Source organism: Carettochelys insculpta, chromosome 33 (assembly GCF_033958435.1).
Source record: "Carettochelys insculpta isolate YL-2023 chromosome 33, ASM3395843v1, whole genome shotgun sequence".
Lineage (NCBI taxonomy): Eukaryota > Metazoa > Chordata > Testudines > Carettochelyidae > Carettochelys > Carettochelys insculpta.
This window is the reverse complement of record NC_134169.1, coordinates 2,026,576-2,040,115: the sequence shown is the minus strand read 5'-3', so window position 1 is coordinate 2,040,115 and position 13,540 is coordinate 2,026,576. Positions and strand designations below refer to the sequence as shown.

Below are 13,540 nucleotides of genomic sequence, written 5' to 3'. Positions count from 1 at the left end.
TCTTTCTGCCATTGTCTTACAGCTGATCCAGAAAGTTCAGGGACTCCTGTCCTCTTATGTGATTAACCTCTCTTCGTTTGCTCAGTGTAATAGAACAGGCACTTGCTACTGGATGGCTCAGCTCAAGCATCAGCTCTGTCAAGATAAGGTCCTGCCAGTGATTCCACCTCTCCTGTTCACTGTGGCAGCCCCTCTTGCTGAGAGAAGCTGCAACTGTCCAGCTTCTGACTCTCCCTTTTGTCTGGATGACTTGGCTGTTCTCCCTTCTGAGCTACAGTCCTTCATTTCTCTGTCACTCCCAGTCACGCAAACAATCCTCTCATTCCCTGCCACAAGCCTCATCTTTGCCCTCAGTGGAGTTGGTGGAACCCAGGTGCTCCCTTCCTCTGGTTGCAGCCCAGCAGGGACCCTACACTGAGCACTTCTGGGCTTTTTCCTCCCACCTCTCCCTGCTCCTTCCCTGCACTGCTTCCTATAACTCCCACTTCACTGCTCTGTACTGGCTATGAACCCTCAGCCGTACCAGTGTAAGGAATGTGCCAGCAGGAACTCAATGCTGCTGAAGGCTGGGAGGAATGTGTCTCCCAGAGATCATTTGCATGAGAGTGCAAAGGGGTGCATATGTGATACCTTGCAAACAAAGCCTGATGGGTAGCAGGGAAGCAATGACTATTGTCTATTTTAAACACATTGTTGTAAAATCACAATTTATGCTCACACTCAGCATAAGAATTATAAAATCTCACCAATGCTCCAAGTCATTGTGGGGGAAAGGGCAGTCATCCTAAATGCACAAGACATGAATTGCCCAGGGCTCCCCTACTTTAAAGCATTGTAGAACAAAAGGTAGAGAAGGAGGGTTGGAGCTAGTTATCTGAATGTTTTTGTCATATTGTTCTCAACGTGTTTTTTTTTTACTTTTCCCCAGCTGATAAAGTTAATCATGAAAACTAGTGTTTTAGTGGTAGCTAAGATCACCAAGAGCTGCTATCATAGGTCTTTGTCTCAGGAGAACACCCCAGCAAACACATAGAGAAGCAGTAGGTTATTAGCACCAGCAGTGGATCGGTGGGGCAGCGGAGAGGGAACAAACTAAATGCTGGAGCAGTGCAGAGGTGGCATTGGCTCAGGTTCAATGAGGGAATGCATCAGTGTGATGTGTGGAGTCTGCTTAAAATACAGACTTGATGGGTCACTTTTCAACCTTTGTCATCTGAATGCTAAAACCAAGATGCTTGAGAGGCGTGTCATGGAAGCCCTTTTGGCTGGCGACTGTGCACTTTTGGCACACAAGGAATCTGATCTCCAGCTCATCATCAACAAGTTTGCTGATGCCGCTTGCCTCTTTGGTTTGTCCATCAGTCTAGGAAAGACTGAGGTCCTGTTTCAACCTGCTCAAGGAACTGTGGGTCTTCCCTGCTTCAAACTTTATTTCAGGAAGAGAGTTAAAAACAGTCGAGGAGGTCAAGTACCTTGGCAGTGTGATAGCCAATGACGGCTCCCTCGTCAAATAAATAAAAGCCAGAATACCTGGGCATTAGGATGTCTTTGAGGAGGCTTTTCTACAGAGCTTAAGAAAGACTCAGTACCTGTAGTTTTACAGCCCTTCCACTTGGAGTTTTGCTGAAGTCTGGGATTGAGCCAGGTACCTTTACATCTTCAGTCTAATGCTCTCTTTACTGAGCTACTTGAGTGCTTCTGAGGACATCTGTTCTCAGCTGGGGATGGTTTTGTCAGCCATCCCAAGCAAGAAATAAGTTATGGCAAGTGGCCATACCTGCTTCCCTCAGCTTGACTCACTTCATTGTCCTTTCTGACTTGTCCACATTGTCCCAGTGGTCACAGGGGACTGCAGCACATTGATGGTGGGAAAGCAGCTGGGATGTGACATGACACCCTAGAGGCAAAAGGATCCGACTGCCTCCTTCTAACAGGATCCTGGTGTGACCTGCTGTTGGCCAAGCTTTTGGGGAGGGGGAGGAGATAAGCAGGGCTACTCTTGTGTGAAAGGGCTAAGACTTACAAAGATGAAGCGGGTGTTTGCCCACAAAAGTTTATGCCCCACAATATCTCTCAGTCTGTCAGCTTCTTCAGAACTTCTTGTTGTTTTACTGAAACAAAGCACCCCCGAGATGATCCTTTGAAGAAGTGACCTGTAGGAAGGAAGGACCCTATTCTGCCCCTGCCTGAGGGACGTTGGGAGAGGATGAGATTTCACCTTCCCTCTGGGAAATCAAACAATCAGCTGGTTTGATCTTCTGAAAGTGGAGGTCACTGCCCAATTCTCATCCTGTTTCCTTCACCTCTTTTGGCCTCCCTGACTTTTGCGGTCAGGTAACTAAAAGGGGGGAATCACCTAAAAATTGGATTCACCCCATCACTTTAACACTGTGAGCAGCATGTTCAAAGCAGCTGAGCTCGCTAGCTGCCTCACAAGGAGGAGTTTTGTAAAGGAGCAAGAGGCAGCTGCAGGGATATTTTGGTCTCTGGAATGAGATTGCTGCCGCTCCCCAATGCTCTGAATCCCATCCAGGCATCCCGTCAGAGTGTCCCCCACCATCTGAACACCCAAATGCCATCTCCTCAGACTCTGTCACCCATTACCCACTGCTCTGAGCCACTGCCCGGAGACCTCTCAGACCTTGTAGCCAGACAGAGTCTCCCCCTTAGAAGCCAGCTTGCTCGTTGCCCCCCCCCCCACTGACGAGCACACAGGGCACGGAAATGGCTGCTGACAGCACAGTCTTTGATGCCCTCATTGAGGCCCAGATATGCTTACTTATCGTGACCCTGAGAAGCAGAAAGTACAGCTAGAAGGCTAACAGGCCAGACTGTCAACATGACGGGGGGGGGGACCCTCAGAAATCACCCCAGCTGGCATTGATCAATATGATGCACACACACAATCACCCAGAAGGGGACGTGCCCCGCCCGCACAAAAGAATGTCCTCTACTCCTAAATTGCTTATCTCTTGCCTTACAAGTGCAAACTAAGTAGAAATGCCCTTGTAACAAACTGGAGTCACAAAGACAGACCAGTATGATCTGGCACCATAGATAAGAAAGAGAATACGTAACCCAGAAGGGGTATAAAAGATGGGTCCAGCAGAACTCTAACTTTGAGTGCATTCCACCAACTACCTGCTGGTCGGGTCAGGTGATTGCCTCCCGAGGTCCACAGCTGGGGACGCCCAACCTCGTATTCGTCTTTCCGCGGAATTGAGTGACCGATCCGGCTTGGCTACGCTGGTACCGAGAGACGCAGAGAGGGTAAGATACACCCATGCTAGGTCTCTGACTTTTTTTTTGTGCACAGCTAAAGAATTAGAGCTCTGTAACTAGTGTCAAGATATCATTGTGTTAGATGGTAACAGATATCTTTGTATTGGATTGTAACGTAACTTGTTAACACCTGTACTTTGCTAGCATATAAGAAGTAAACAATAGCCTTTTGTAACCGCACGCTTATAACTGTAGCTTAAATAAACTTGTAACTAGTTAAGATCCAAGCCTAACCATTTTGTTAACCCTTTTGTCACTGCAACACAGCCGGCACAACAAAAAGAACTTTAACCGTTTGGTCACTACAGCCTGGCCGTGGGTGAGTGTGCTAGGAGCTGCCTGCTCTAACAGTAAAAAACTGGGTTGTTTAGGACCCAGGGGAGTACCTCACCGCACATTACCTGGCCACCCGCTAACAGACCTGGATGCTCCCATCATGCTGTTCTGCTGGATACCCCTCAGACCCTGCCACATCTCAACCACCCACACGACCCTGGGCCAGACCTCAGTATCCCCTCAGATCCTGCCACCTGTCGTCCACTGCCCTGGGCCCTGGCTGGGTGCCCCTCAGATGCTGCCCCTCCTCCTCACTGCCTTGATCCCTGAGCAGGTATCACCACAGACTGTTAGACACACGGCTCAGCAGTGGGACCCCCCCCGCAACTCCGCCCATGTGCTGGGAGCCAAGTTTGCTGTTGCAAGTCTGTGTTTCCATGATGGTAACCCTGGGCCCTGTGATTATTTCCAGTTTATCTGGTCTTGCACAAGCATTGGCGTCCTGGCTGAGTAGATAAAACTGTGGGTAACACATCCTATTGGATTTCTTTTCTCAAGTTCCAGGGAGTCTCCTTCTTGAGAGCTCTGCCCTGGAGGCTGGAGAGAGAATTCAGGATGAGGAATGTGAGCACGAGGAGGATCCTTTTTCGCGTCTTCTCCTTTCCCACCACTAACTGCGCTGGACGGCAGACGTCTGTGTGGGGAAGGTCAGAGTCTGATCCAGCTGGTGCTGGGCAAAGCGAAGGCAGGGAAAACACTCGGTTAAGGTTCTGCAGTCCCCAAAGATACTAAATAGCAGAAGTGAATGAGGGTCCTCTTTCCAGCTCCCTTGGCCTAGTGCTGTTCAGTGCAACAGTCTGTGAGCCACTAATGTCCCTTCCTCTGGAGAGGAGCAAACAGAACACACACCACACAAAACTCTCTTCAAAGTGCAGTGTAGCTGTGTATGAAAAAGAAACGTGTTCTACTGACTGCACTGGCTGCACGCTGAGGTAAATTGTGTCAGACTTAATTTGTTGGACCTACATTGCTCTAGGTGCATGAATTGTTAGGAGAGCTAACAGCACCGGTGAGTGGCAAGACCAATGTTTTCAAATACAGCGTCTGCACACAGGAAGCCTATTTCAAATACAGCCATTAGATGCACTACAGTGGGTTGCTTTGTGTAGATGCTGGGATAGTTATTTTGAAATAAATTTGCGGTGCAGAACCCCCTTATGAACCCAGGGTTGTGAAAGGTTCAGCAGCAGCTCCTCAGAAGACACCCAGAACTGCAGGTTAGGTTGTCACTCATCAGCACCCCAGTGAAGGGGCATTAGGAAGGGTAATAGAGTGAAGGGAATAAAGGGCAGAGACCCTGCCAGCAACGCAGAGTGAAGCCTCCTGAGAAAGACTCTGGTCTGGTCTCCAGAAGCCACTCAACTTCCTTCATGTCTCTGGACATTGCTGCCTATAGCAGTCCAGCAAAGGGTAACAGAGCAACACCCTGCACTTGTCTTCTGGCTAGCAAGGGCTCACACCCTTGGTGTTGTGAGAACCATGCGCCACCCACCTAAACTATCCAAGCTACAGAGAAACAGCTCAGAAGAGGCAGCTGCTGTATGGCTCCTGGAGTGAGACTGCTCTCCCTCCCTCCCTCCCTCTTCAGCACCCCAACCAGGCATCCACTCAGCCCCTCCCCCACCACCCTGAACCCCAACCTGGCATCTCCCACTCAGACTGCTTATTCCCTTCCTCCGCTGCCCTGAGCACGACATTAACACGGCCCATGTTCCCTGGCAGAGGGGTAACACCATCACCACCTGCTGCAATGTGCTTCCTTTGGAGGGACCCCAGTCTGCTGCCTGCTCCTGAGCTCAGCTGCTCCCAGCTCACCCAGAGCACATGGCCTAAGAGCAGCAGCTGCCCTGGCTGCTCTCCTACCACAGACACAGAGCCCACAGGAGTCACCCCAACTCCAGAACCTTCTGCCTGCTAAACCTGCCCACCAAAAGTGATGCAGACACAACTCACCCCGTCCCCTCCAGGGGTGTCTCCCTGTTAGGTGCATGGGTCACACATGCATCACCACGTTCTCTCACTTGTTTCTTTGCTGGTGCCTGGCAGCCTGGCTTTGCAGTGCCTGGTGCCCTCTGAACAGCTGCTGCTGGCTGGCTCACCTCCCTGGAGACATAGTTTTGCTCAGCTACAAGGACAGTGTCACCAGATCACACCAGCCTGAGGCCTCTCAGGATCTCTGGGCACACTGCCAAGTTCCAGAGCACCAGCTGATTGCCCCAACCCCTCCAGCCAGCTCAGCCAAAGACCTGGATCCAGCAGGCATGAGTCACCTCGCTGTCTCTCACTCATGGGATGAGAGAGGGAAGCAGCACAGACTGCTTGCCAAGGCAGCGCCAGCAGGTGCCTCTGACCTTCAACTTGGGCTGCAAGAAACAGAGTCCTGAATGGTGGCCTGCACCCCTCCCCAGTTGCTTCTCACACCTTTGAACAGGCTGGCATTGAACGCTGGGCACCTCTCACCCTCAGCTGGCAGCAGCACTCTGCCCTCATTGCTTCTCTGCAGCTGCTCCTTCTCCCACAGCTCCTTTTCTCCATCCTGGGCTTCCTGAGCATGTGGCCCCACGGCACTTCCCCAAGTCAGAGACTGAGCTGTCCAGGCTCCTTCCTGTGGAGATGAGATGAGAATCATAGAATCCTAGGGCTTGGAGGGACTTCAGGAGGTCATCCAGTCCAGCTCCCAGCCTAAAGCAGGACCAACCCCAACTAAATCATCCCAGCCAGGGCCTGTTCAAGCCAGGACTAGAAAACTTCTTGGGATGAAGATTGCACCACCTGTCTAGGTAAAGCATTGCAGTGTTTCACCATCCTCCTGGTGAAATAAAAGCAGCACGACCCAAACAGTGGACTATTACTGCTGTCTCTTGGATCTGAAACCAGGTTGCTATAGCCACAATGCAGAGTACAAACCCTTGTATGATCACAGCAAGCTAGAGAAGGCCGGTACTGTGCTTTTTTACTTTCTCGGGTTTCACCTGGCAGTCTGGGACCCAGCACATGGCCCCAGGCATGAGCAGGGTTCTTGGGTTCCTGACGCACAAGGCAAGGTGAATGCAGCTTTCCCAGCCTGGGACTCAAACCCTGAAACCTCCAAATAAGGTTCTAACTCTGAGAGAGCTGGGCAGGTTCCTGAAATAATTTAGAAATAGCAGACAGCTTTTTGCAGGGCTGTAAACTTCATTCTCCTCGGAAGAGTGCCAATTCCAAAACAGAGATTTTGGAATAGGGGCTGTAGAGTCAGGAAATTGGGGCTATTAAAAACTAAGTTATTCAAGATTATTGGATTCCAAAACAACGTTGCTGTGCAGTTATATCCCCGGCATGCCTCCAGGGTCTCTATTCACAGACAGGCTCTGTTGTGCATGGACGTGCCGTTGTGAAATACGTTTTGTTTATTCTGGGGCCTCCTTGTAGTGTGAAGGCGTTATTGTGAACTAGATTATTTTGGAGGAATAACTCTTCACCTCTCTGGTCAGTGCCTGTCAGCATCATGTAAGGAACGAGAATGTCCATTGTGGCCTGTGACAGCGGCACTGGGGAGGCTGGTGCCAGTGCTGGAAGCTCCTGAGGAGTGGGAGGGGATCTGGTTTGCTTGGCCTGCTCCCTCTGAGGCCACCTGTGCTCCTCCTCCCATTTCTCCTCTTTCTATCCCAGCTCTGCCTCTTCCCCTGAGCTCTGCCCCCAGCAGCCTGCTGCTCTCTCCTCTCCTCTCTCCTCCCCACAGGCCTCTCCCCCTTCCCCAAGGACCACCAGCCAACCCCACCTCTGCAGCAACCCCCCCATCCATCCTGTCACCTGTACCTCTCTGCCCCTCTCCTGAGCTCCAATGGTCAAAACTGCTCATCATGGACTTCCTCCAGGGCCTGCTCCTTGTGCTTCTGCACCTCACCCCCAAGGGCCCTTCCTGCACCTTCCCCAGCCCTCTGCCCACCAGAGCAGCTTTTGGAGGACCTGTGGGAAGAAGCAGAACTCATGAGGGAAGAGGAGCAGAGCAGGCAGGGACTTTAGACTGCTGCAATATCTGGGCCTGTGGTGCTGCAGTAGCAGGTGTCCAGGGAGGGAGCCTCTGAGGCCAGAAGGCCTGCCAGGGAGATGGGGAACACAGAAAGCCAAAGGAGCTGCTGTAGGGGCTGGTGCTGTTGGCAGAGGGCTCCTGATGTTACTTGCAGGGTGAGGTGTGTTGCAGCATTGGGAAGCTGGGAATCCTCACCTCTCCCAGGCCCACTCTGCAGCCCTTCCCTCAGCCTGGGGTGGTGACTCTGACTTGCTCCCTGCCAACCTCTCAGCCTGGTTCCTTCAGCTCTTTGGGCCTCCTGCCCAGAGCAGCCACATCAAGGAAAGCAGAAAAGACCTGCCCAGGGCCAGCATGGGGCTTGAACCCATGACCTTGGCATTATTAGCACCACACTCTGACCAACTGAGCTAGCCGGCCAGACACAAAAAGTCTCACAAGGGGCCTTTTTGGAAATGAGCAACAGGCAGCTGCAGGGCCACTTGACTGAGATTTCCTCCCCTCCCCCACCAGCCTGGCCTCCCCTTTCAGACTCTCTCACCCATCCCCCACTGCTCAGAGCCCAGCTTGGAGTTCCCCCAGCCCCGGCTGCCCCTTGCCAGCTGTCCTGGGCCCTGCAGTGGGTCCCTCAGATCCTGCCTCTCCCACCCCTCCCCAGTGCCCTGATCCCCTTGTTCTCTCAGACCCTGCCAACCCCCCCACTGCCCTTTTCCCCTCCTCCCTCAGCCACAAGCCCTGCCCGGGTTCCCCTTCACACCTGCCACTTCTCCCCGCTGACAGCCGAACTCCTCCTCCCTCTGCACTGCAAAGTCACCAGCTGAAACCTTGGGCCCTACCCAGGGGCTGTGTCAGAACGTCTCCCACCTGCACAATTCATGTCCACTGCAGGGGGTTTGCTTCTCAGCAGGGTTAGGAAATGTTGGTGAGGAAGCAAAAGGAAGCTACAAGAGGGATCTCAGGTGTGTCAGGTCAGCACTGGGGACAGCTGGGGTGAGAGGTGAATTACCACTGGGGTGGGGGCAGAGCTGGGTGTGCCTGGGAGTGAGACGCCCCCTGTCACGCACTAGTGTGTGCACATGGTGTGCAGGGACAGGGCTGGGGGGTGTCTCTGCAGCGTCAGGTCGAGGGCAGGAGCTGCTCCCGCAGACAGGGCAGAACAGAGCTCCTGCCGACAGGGAATTGTGTCTGTGTTACAAACGTGCTGGAGGAGCTGGCTGGCACAGGCAGCCCCCAGAACCACAAAGCTGTGAGGCACAGACTCTCTTCTGGCAGCCACAGCAGCACCTTCCCCACACCAATCACAACAGCCTTTTCCTGAGCTCCAGGCTGTGACTAGATTCTTTCCAACGCTCCTTTTCCATCAACCTTTACCTTCCCCAGCAGGGAGAGACGTTGCCAGGGGAGGTCTTCTCTGCCCCCCAGCCAGACGTAGGGAAACATTAGGGAAGACACACAAAAGGGAACCACTGGGAGTTACCCTGTGATCTCCTGGTTTTTAAGCAGATATGTTACCCAGCTAAGCCATAAGAACCACCTTGTTAAATTACAGCTTGCTGATGGGGAGGTAACTGTGTTAGTCTGTATCTTAAATAAAAAAAAAGCCCTGTAGCACTTTAAAGAAATGTGTTTCCATGGGGCCAACCCACACGGTTGGACTGTCCACAACACCACCTTCCCATTCCCCAGCACAGACATTGTGCCGGAGGGAAGCTGGAGTTGCTGCCCAGAGGACATTGAGGATGGGAGGAGTTAAAATGCTCCTTTCACTTATTGTGCCCTCTGCAGTGTACAGGTCAGAGTCCACCAGTCTCCCCTCCTCTCTCCCCACCTGCCCCAGTGCCAGGATCCCACAGGACACTGAGGATGGGAGGAGTTTGGGTTTTTCGTGTTTTTTATGTGCCTTTTGTGTTGCAGACCCTTGGGGTGCATTTGCAGAGGGGGCTGCCAGGGGCAGGACATGAGCCCTGCAGGGCACTGGTGGGTGTGTCTGTGACATCACAAGGGCCTTTGGAAGAACCTCAGATGATTGGTTAAAGGAGGTGGGGAGGTGGTGACCTCACAGACAGTCCAGCACAATGGCCAGGTGGGACAGGCTGCAGGGCCGGGGCCATCGCAGAGACACCCCCCCAGGGCTTTGCCTCAGGGAGTCTCCTTCTTGAGAGCTCTGCCCTGGCGGCTGGAGAGAGAATTCATGGTGAGGAACGTGAGCGCAAGGAGGATCCTCTTTGGCCCTTTCTCCTTTCCCACGACTAACTGCGCTGGACGGCAGCGTCTGTGTGGGGAGGGTCAGAGTCTCATCCAGCTGGTGGGGGGCAAAACAGAGACAGGAAAAACACCAGGTTAAGGTTCTGCCCTCGTCAGTGCTAAATTGTCTCAGCCTTAATGTGTTGTGCCAATATTCCTGTGGGTGCATGAAGTGTTTGGGAGACCTGCAGCACAAGTGAGTGGCAAGACCAAGATTTCCTAATACTGCAGCTACACACAGGAAGCTAATTTCAGATGCAGCCAATGGATGCACAATGGCTTATTTCAAAACAGGCTCTAGCCCCTGTCTTAGCAGCCCCTGTTTCCACATAGCTGCTAGTACTTGTACTTGTGCTTGTACTTGTACAAGGAGGTTTACCCATTTCAAAATAAGCCGTCCCCTATTTATTTCTGAATTATTTCAAAGCAGCGGTTGCCTTGTATAGATGCTGGGATGGTTATTTTTAAATAACTTTATGGTGTAGAACCCCCTTTTAAATCCAGGGCTGTGACAGGCACAGCAGCAGCTGCTCAGAAGATAACAAGCGCTGCAGGTCAGGTTGTCACTCATCAGCACCCCAGTGAAGGGGCATTCGGAAGGGTAATGGAGTGAAGGGAATAAAGGTCAGGGCTCCTCCCAGCAAAGCAGAGTGAAGCCTCCTGAGCAAGACTCTGGTCTGGTCTCCAGAAGCCACTCAGCTTCCTTCATGTCTTTGGACATTGCCGCCTATAGCAGTCCAGCAAAGGGTAACAGAGCAACACCCTGCACTTGTCTACTGGCTAGCAAGGGCTGGACCCCTTGGTTTTATGAGCACCATGCGCTACCCACCTCAACTATCCAAGCTACAGAGAAACAGCTCACAAGGGCCCTTTCAGAAAGGAGCAACGGGCAGGTGTAGGTGCAGGGTGGCTCCTGGAGTGAGATTGTTGTCCCTCCCCCACTGCTCAGCATCCCACCCAGGCATCCCCTCAGCCCCTCCCCCACCACCCTGAACCCCAACATGGAATCCCCCCCTCAGAGTGTATCTCCCATTCCCCACTGCCCTGAGTCCTGGCTAGGAATTCCCTCAGACCCTGCCGCCCCTCACCCTCTGTCCAAGGCCCCTGGCGGGTGTCCACTCACATTCTGCCTATCCCCTCCCTCTGCTCCCCTGAGCATGACATTAACATGGCCCATGTTCCTTGGCAGAGGGTAACACCATCACCCCCTGCTGCAACGTGCTTCCTTTGGAGGGACCCCAGTCTGCTGCCTGCTCCTGAGCTCAGCTGCTCCCAGCTCACCCACAGCACATGGCCTTGGAGCAGCAGCTGCCCTTTCTGCTCTCCTACCACAGACACAGAGCCCACAGGAGCAGACCCCACAGCTGTCACCCCAACTCCAGAACCTTCTGCATGTGCAGTGTGAAACCTGCCCACCAAAATGACCCACCTGTAACTCGTTCCTACCTGCTCCAGGGGTATCTCCCTCATCAGGACATGGCTCACCTGTGCATCATCACTTTCTCTCACCTGAGGCAGCCCATGGCCCTGACTTCCTCTTTCAAATCCAGCCTGCACATGAGAGCACTTCCTCTTCCCACCAGGTGGGAGACAAGACATTGATAGTTCTCTCTTGTGGCCATTGCACAACACAGAGAGCCCCAAACCTCACTGTACATTGAGAGCTTCCAGGGGGGGGGGTGAAAGCAGCTCCCCTTGATTCCTTGGGCAGGAAGTTACAAGAATGTCAGTTTTATTGGAGAATGTGGGTATCGATCCCACTGCCTCTTACATGCTAAGCAAGCACTCTACCATTTGAGCTAATTCCCCACATCCTTGTTGACTTCATTTATCCCAGCAGCTCCCCTGGCCCCTTTCCAAAGATGACCCTTCTTAGCCCAGTTCCTACCAGCTGGCTGGCTGAGCTCTTTAGACACAGCTGCTAATAATGCCATGGTGACAGTTTCAAGCTCTGTGTGAGCCCTTGGGGCATTGTGATGAAGTGGCCTGGCTGCTGTGGATGAGGAGGTTCCAGCACGCACAGGGAGCTGTGCAACGCCAGCCTTGTGGGAGGGCTGTGTGGGGATCCCTGCCTGCATCACAATGCCACTGCCTGGGGGTGCTGGTGCCTGGCAGCCTGGCTTTGCAGTGCCTGGTGTCCTCTGACCAGGTTCCACTGGCTGTGTCACCTCCCTGGGCTCAGAGTTTTCCTGATCTACATGGGCAGGTGATATACACACAACAGGGGTGGCCCTGTGAACTGCAGAGGTCTGGAGCATGTGGTGCTTTGGCAGATGCTTCATTTCCGAGAGCAGCTGCAGAGGAGATGATGGACAGTCAGTGTCTGTGGGAGGAGGGGTTCACATTGGGGCTCTGGAGCATATTTTTATGCTTTTAATTACTGGCCATGTGTGTGATTTATTTCTAGAGCTGTTTTCAGAGTGCTCCATCTGGGTGTGTTTACTAGCCAGAGCTGTTAGAAAGCACCACCAGCACCCCCAGGCAGTGGCATTGTGATGCAGGCAGGGATTCCCATAGAGCCCTCCCACAAGCCTGGACCTGCACAGCTCCCTGTGCATGATGGAACCTCCCCATCCATAGCAGCCAGGCCACTTCGTCAAGAGGCCCCAAGGAAATTAATACATCAGGGCACAGACTATCCAGTAAATTCTTGGATTAAATTGGAGACAATTTTTTTTCCAAAAGTTTCAAAAAGCTACCGGGGGGAGGCTGTTCTCGATTTGATTTTAACCAGTTGGAAAGAATTGGTAGAGAACTTGAAAGTGGAAAGCAGCTTGGATGAAAGTGATCATGGAATCATAGAGTTCACAATTTGAAGGAAAGGAGAAAGAGAAAACAGCAAAATAGAGATAATGGATTTGAGGAGGGCAGATTCAGGTAAACTCAGAGAGCTGGTAGGTAAGGTCCTGTGGGATGCAAAACTGAGGGGAAAAACAGCTGAAGAGAGTTGGCAGTTTTTCAAAGTGACTTTATTAAGGGCCCAAAAGCAAGCAATCCCGCTGTGTAGGAAAGATAGAAAATATGACAAAAGACTGGCTTGGCTTGACCAGCACATGTGGCATGATCTCTAAATAAAAAAGGAATCATATAAAAAATGGAAACAAGGACAAATTACCAAGGATGTATACGGGCAAATAGCACAAGAATGTCGGAGCAAGAAAAGCTAAGGCACAAAATGAGCTCAAACGAGCGACAGGAATAGAGGGAAACAAGAAGGCTTTTTATAAATATATTAGAAACAAGAGGAGGACCAGGGACAGGGTAGGGCCATTGCTCAGCGAAGAGGGAAAAACAGTAACAGGGAACTTGGAAATGGCAGAGATGCTTCATGACTTCTTTGTTTTGGTCTTCACTGACAAGTCCGATGGAGGAATGCCCAACAAAGTGAATGCTCGGGGGAAAGGGGTTGGGTTAGAAGTTGAAATAAAAAAAGAACAAGTTAAAAATCACTGAGGAAAAAGTAGATGTCTGCAAGTCACCAGAGCCTGATGAGATGCATCCTGGAATACTCAAGGAGCTGATTGAGGAGGTATCTGACCTTTAGCTATCATGTTTGGAAAATCATGGGAGACAGTTGAGATTCCAGAAGACTGGGAAAGGGCAAATCTAGTGCCCATCTATCAAAAGAGAAATAAGAATAACCCGGGAAACTACAGGCCAGTCAGCTTA

General features: G+C 52.0%; 1 non-coding gene across 1 annotated transcript; it reads right to left on the bottom strand.

Moving 5' to 3' along the window:
- Window positions 1-7,973: 7,973 nt before the first annotated feature.
- On the bottom strand, window positions 7,974-8,047 carry TRNAI-AAU (transfer RNA isoleucine (anticodon AAU)). The gene has a single exon. It is a non-coding gene; the product is annotated as a tRNA-Ile (tRNA).
- Between the last annotated feature and the right edge of the window lie 5,493 nt (window positions 8,048-13,540).